Here is a 7,024-nt window from a genome sequence, read left to right on the forward strand (position 1 = left end):
TCATAATCAGATGCGAACGTTATGTGGAAATTGACTAAACATCTCTTGTCGGGCCTTTAGTTTTACTGCTCAATCTTATTTTAGCACAATGCCAAAGTGGTTGTTTATTCCAAAAGTAAATCCATATTTCCATTTGGGATGGAAATCATTACCTCGTATTCCTCGCTCCATATATTTCATGATTCTAAACAAATTATTTTTCACAAATAAAGGAGGATCCAAGACCTGCAATAAAACACTCATCCATGACCATAAAATCTGGTCTGTAGGCTTTAACCTTGTCACTCTGCACGAGAATACACCAAGCTCAGCACAGCAGAGAATGGGAACAGACAATAACTTTCCTCAGGGGGACTTTAAAGTCATAGCCTACAGGTGAATTCTGAGTGGAGGCGGGGTGTATGAAATGCTATAAGAGCAGCACCAGCCCTGACAGCAGAGGTGTTTTTGACATAAAGTGACACTGTCATAAAATAAATGGAAAATATAGGATTATATAATGCTATGATACAACAATTTGTAACTCTGAGAGGTTCTTACTTGCTAAAAAATACTTCCAAAACTGCTGGCATGCTTACTTTTTGTTCTTACCTACAGGTTTCGGGAACTCTTTGACATTTCTCTAAACTTTTATCCGACAGACTGCCAGACGGATGCTGAGTAAATGCATCAATGGGGACTTGCACCTTTTGTGTCATTGAATACTTCTTTAATTTGCCAACTTCCTCAGTGCTGCTGACACAGCTCTAAAACTTCAGCACTTGAAGGAGCTGGTCAATTCGGCTATTTCATTTTCTTCTCAGAGCCTCAAGTTCATTTCCCTGTTAATTAGTCACTTTGAAAGTCACCTCGCCGGAAAACAAAGTCTTGATTGGCAAAATGTCACAAGTGGCCGCTGCTCACCTGGAGGCGTGCGCAGTGGACAGTGAAGAGAATGTGACGACCGTGACAGTGACAGAGTTTAAATCATATTATATTGTGTTTTCTCTCTTTCTGTAAAGCACTATATCCTCGCCCTTTGCATGGCTGCTGCTACATGCTACACACTTTTTTAAATATTGTCAATTCATTTATGAATGCTACTGTATTATTATCAATAAATTTTCCCTTTTTGGTTTTCATTGCAGTGCACGCTGTTCTCCATTTCCCCCTCTCTCTTGCCTTCCTTTTTGCCAGGAGGCACGCCTTTTTCCATCAGAGGAACTGAACTCACCAAAATCACTGAGAGCAATCTGAAATCACTAACAATCAATGGAACTGTCAGTCACCACCAGCCGATGCAAAGCACGTATACTCCAGTTATATTCCTACCGTGTCATTCGCTTTCAATTTTCTCCAACACTGTAATTTTTTTTTCTAAAAAAAGTTGCAGTTTCAGTCACTTCTGTGGCTTGGAGTGGATTTTTGCTGTATCACAGCTCGACAGAAATCACCCTTATCCATTGCCGCAAAACACTGCTGTGTGGAACACACCGCCCCACGGTGTTGCGTTTTACAGGATTGCATCAGTACAGTTTCTCCACATGCATATTTAATAAGCAACAATGGCCTTTCTGCAGGATGTGCAATTTAAGCAGAAATGCTTAGTAACTAATCATAATAACGTTCATGCCATGAACGTCCCATGGAGCTGTCATATCCATACTGACAAGGACAACAGGGTCTGAAGTCTGGGATAGAGTCAACTCTATCGCTAAATATACAACGATCTTTCTGATGTGCAATTAGGGAATTTGTAAACATACAGTAAAACTGGGACCAATTTTAAAAGCAGACTTTGGACTACACTCAGCTGCACCAAATGTGCATTTAACTTAAACATGGCACTGTTTCCCATTAAATTCTCATTAGCAGCAAAGCTGCAATGAGCACAGAGACATTTCACTGCTGCAGTCAGAGCTGTAGAAGTAATATATTTGAGCTCCATGATAGAGAATGAAAGCACCAATCCACATGAATGTTTCTAAAACTCTGGACTGAGGGCAAAGCCCTCATGGTTTCATTGTCTGGAACAGATGAATGACTGTTTTTCATGCAGGTGAAGTCGTCTGACAGCAGCTTTTTTAACAGTTCTGCCACTGGTGAACTCAGATTTGAGCCCCATTATATGCAACCTGCAGTAAAGATAAAATGTGTAGAGTCCACATAAAAGTTCACCTAATGGAGTCTGAACAGACAGGCATCATGAACTGACTAACCTGTAAAGACAGCTCTCAGCTCTCCACGGCCTCAAAGTTTGAGAGTCTGGGGAAGTTTTGACATTTGGGAGTCAAGAGGGGAGAGTGGAATTAAAAGAGACAAGGTGCACATAGAGACAAGCCCAGCAGGTTAATGATCACTGTGCCACCGCCAGGCTCCAGCCATCTGGTTAGCTTGTAATAGAGGCTGTTCCTGCTCAACGCAAATGCAGCTACAGAGAAGGTAGGAGGTAATTTGGTGGCAGGGTGGTAGAAATCCGGTAGAGAATGCTGATTATGTGGGAGAGTGGGTGTGAGGCATACAGTACAGCATTTTGCCTCCTGATAATTAAGGTATGAGCTACAGGTGACAGTGATGCTAACAAGGACAGTGGCATGTTTACCTCTTAGTGAGCACAGCCTGCCAGCATGACAGACAGCAAGTCTGTACAGGGCGTCCTTATGGTTACCAAGATTCCTCTGTCTCAAGCATAAGGTTCACCTTTGGGATGTCGCAATAGAAGATGACAGGAACGGATTGCTTAACAGCAGGTGTGACACCCACAGTCATTTTTCTGTAAATGTCTGACCTCCAATTGTTACAGGTGCATGGATCCAGACATTATGTGACATGTGCTGCATGTTCACCTCCTGTTGTCTCCCACATCCTCTGTCACAATGTGTCAAAGATTGGAAAGGTGACAAAACGTGTTACTGGGAGGTCTTTCCAATACTCGGGGCAAGACACCCACCTCATACGAGTCCCTGGACATATGGTTACCTTCAACATCTCAATTTCAACATCTTATTCAATACAGGGAAATTTTGGGCAAACCATACAGTTTGAAAACGAGACAATGTTTTGATGCATTGGATGTGCTGAATGTGCATATTAATACAGTACAGGAGGAGGTGCACATTAATAATCTGGACTGTAACATGCTCATGTTTCTTTAAACATTGATTTTTAACATGAAACTGCTTCATTCAGTATTTTTACTGGTTTAAATCACCTTGTCCATTGGTGTGGGGAGGAAGACACCTCTGCAGACAATCTGGCACCCGGTTTAAATTTCCTCAATAATGAACACTAGGAATTTTAAACATGTGAAGTTTCTTGCTTGTTGCAATCTGCAGTCCTCACCACTAGATGCCACTAAATCCCCTAAATCTTACACACAGGACCTTTAAGATTACTTTGGCAAAACTCGTTGTTGCCTTTTGGGGTCATACTTTTTGCACCAAAAAACATTACATTAACTTAATTAATTTCCAGCACTAAAGGAGACACGACTGCAGATTTTTATTTTCCGGCATCTACCTGGAGTCACTGGTAAATTCATGTAACTAATGATTTCAAATCACCATGACTCTATTTTAGTTTTCTAAAGAAGATCTTAAACTCCACAGTACAGACAGCTGCTATGTCATTTCCACCATCAGTCAAACTTGTTCTGTTTCACACACTAATTTTCTCTTCCTCACACACCAGCCTGCTCTGGCCATTCCACCCACATTATTTGAACAAAGACAGAAGAGAAACATATTGCTCCTATTATACCCTGGCGTTTGGTTTTCCATAGAAAGCAGTGATTGTGTTTCCATTGGAGCGCGGTGATGTAGATGATGGCTTTGGCAGGCGGCAGACAGGCCCGCTCTGATGAGCGAACACTCCGCTGGAGGAGAATGGGACGGGAAAAGGCATGAAAAATGGTGCAGCGTTTAGCGTCGCTTGGCACCGCTGCCGTGGGTTCATTGAGTCAGAAACGAAGAGGCCGTCTTTGTGGGGTGTGACTGTCACTGCCGGATGACAGATTACATTCTGGGTTCTCTGAGAGAAGCAGAGGATGAGATAATGGTTATGAAATAAAACTCTCCCAAACTGCGAAAACAGACAAAAAACGGTGACATAAACTGCCAGTTTAAGGTGAAATATTCAGCGACACAACAAAAGCTGTGAGCAAAAAAACGTCATCCCTCAGCAGTACATTCACACAATTTCACCCTTATATCCCTCAACATATTGTGTTTGAAAAGCCATATTGATCTGTAAGCAAATGGCATTTTTGGCATGAAACAGCGCTGCTTGGCACTTCAGGGAACAAGCTGACAACCTGGCCTTAAGAAGTCAATAAACTGGTTTCCACAAGGGGCCAAACAGCGCTCCCTCCCCCAGATTGGGACATTATGTGATTGCTGTTAATCCCCTCGTCTTATTGTCTGGACATCAGAGGGGATTTGTCAGTTGAGCTGAACAGAACCTTCAAATCAACACAATTCGATCCTGTGATTCACAGAGGGAGCTGTTGTAAAAGAGCTCCAGATATTTACCTCAGTTTGTTCTGCAGTAGTTGTGCACCAACTCCTTACATACATGTTGTACAGTAAACATAGTTAGAAGAGGCAATGAAGGTCATAGAGCAGTGGCGTTGGTGATAATTGTCACATTTATATTACATGTAGCCATATGACCCCTTGTTAATATTGTTAATATAACGACAAAGATTACGTGAGGTTTAAAAAGAGAACAAATTTAGTCTTTTGTACATTTTTTTTTTTTTTTGACCAATTCTTCTTCAGGCTAAAGGCAAAGTAATTACGCAGTAAAAAGTAGGACTGGCTGTATTTGTACAGTAAAGTATGTTGAGTTTGCCCTGCAGTGAGACAGGCTCACTATCACACATCTCCAGTAATTTTCCTCCCAGCTCTCACATGATCATTGTAGCATCACAGGAGAACTGCCAGCAGCTCTGAGCCAATCACAGCGTAATATCAGTTGATCAGAATCTAAAGATCGAGGCTACTCTCGGCAGTTTCATACATGAGGCAAATGTTGAGCATGCTAACTGAAAATATATATTAACTTTGACTCTGGAAGCTGCATGTGAGTGTGATAAACCCTTCCTATGTTTTTTTTTTATTTTTCTTATTCAGGGTATTGAAGAGTTAGAATCCTCACTCATAACAGCAAAAGCAGAGGAGGTAGCTTTTATGGATCGGCAACGCAGCGCATATAAAGTGCGTTCCGCCAAGGGCAACCAAGAATGAAAGCGCTTACAAAGAGAATGAAGGAACTTCTCAATCTAAAAGCTCCTGTCAGACTAAACAAACAACCGTTGTCTGCATCAACCAGGATATCACAAGGACTCGCTCTGGATGTAACCGGGACACCAAAGAACCCTCACATAAAGCAAAGTGACATTGACAATTGTCACGCTTTGTCTGAGTCATTAAAGAGAGACGACTGACATGGGAGGAGGCAGAAAAGTGATGAAAAAAATCACATGAAATGAGAGCAATTTTGTTTTTACCCTCCCTTCAATTCATGGCTCAGTCTAAGAAATCCACTGGCCCTGCTGTCTAGTCACTCGAATATATCAGCAGAAAGCTTTGACAGGACATGGAAGAAAAGCATTGGAAGCAACGTTTCAGTGGAGCAAATGGAATGAGACACTAAATAAGACACTGAATAACATCAGGACAAGGACAAGAACACATAAACAGGAGCATGAAAAATCTGCTGTTCACTTCCTTGAATGTGTAGCCTCTCTTTCTGAGCATTTTGCCCTCGGCTAAATTTTCCACCTCTTTCCTTGTTAGAAAACACCCTGTTCCACAACACAGCTGTACTAGTGCCAACAGTAAACGGATGTTAAACAGCACAGGGAACATTTATCGTTCTAATTTCTCTAAGCCACATTTATTCCTTTCCACGGCACACAGTGCAGGTGGGGGTGATGGAAGGGCTGAGAGGGAGAGGAGGACTGATGTGTTTAACAAGCAGGGCTTGAACCTGAGGTGTTACGGCCACACGATGTGTGTTGAAATCAGAGCTGGGAAGCTGTCTATCAATCCGGCAGAGTGAAGGTCCTCTGCTGTCAGGTGCACAAAACTATAGATTCAGAGTCGGAGTCTCTATATGCATGAAAGCAAAGCAGAAACACACATTTTTGCAGCTGGTTTAAAAAACCAAGGCTGTTCTCATTCCCAGGTTGTCAAAAAACAATACTATGTCTTGCCCTTTGACCTGTGATACAGACATCGAAGGTACCTTTTGGCAGAGTGGGCGAGAGGGGTGATGGATGGGTCAAGCAAACACAGACTCTCAGCTGGGAGACTGCTGTTCGAGTACCGTGTGAAACCAGAAGTCAGTGCTGTTTTAACATTAAGTCAGTGCTGTTTTAACATTAAGTCAGTGCTGTTATAAATTCACCTTTAACGCCATGGAAGGCATACAAGTAAATTGAAAGCTGCTCTTGTTCCATTTTTAGTACATGTACATGCATGCTCTCATTTTATAGGTAACTTTCCCCAACTTTTCTCCCCAATAGTCAGAATCACTGTAAGGGCTTCTGTCATTGAGTAATACAAGTTTAAACACACTGAAATAGTTAGTCTTTAAGAAAGACAACAGAAGAGCCAGGGGCGAAATCCCATTTCATAGTTGGGGGGACAATAAACAGTAAAATTTTAGAGAATAATTCCAGGGGGGGACAAGGAAAAAAAGTTGTAGCCTGTATTTTATACAACATCTTTTACCGCAAGTTGACGCTTTAATCTTTTCTCTGTCTCTCCAACAGGCAGACATAGGACCTTTCTTAGCACTGACTGAGTCCACCTGCACATGTCCAGGTTTAAAACAAAATGATTGAAATCAAATTGACATGTACACATCGACAACAGTCAGGTGCGCCGTGCTGTCCAGGTGCTGAGTGTGTCTGGAGCAGAGCAGGTCTCTGTCTCCCCGTGCGCAGTAGTGTGAATATTTATGCTATTAAGTAAACGGAGAAAACATGTCTCTCATTGTTTAATAGCAGCAAAACAATAAGGCTTCATTCATCAAAGAC

The sequence above is a fragment of the Epinephelus moara genome, chromosome 3 (assembly GCF_006386435.1).
Source record: "Epinephelus moara isolate mb chromosome 3, YSFRI_EMoa_1.0, whole genome shotgun sequence".
Taxonomy (NCBI): domain Eukaryota; kingdom Metazoa; phylum Chordata; class Actinopteri; order Perciformes; family Serranidae; genus Epinephelus; species Epinephelus moara.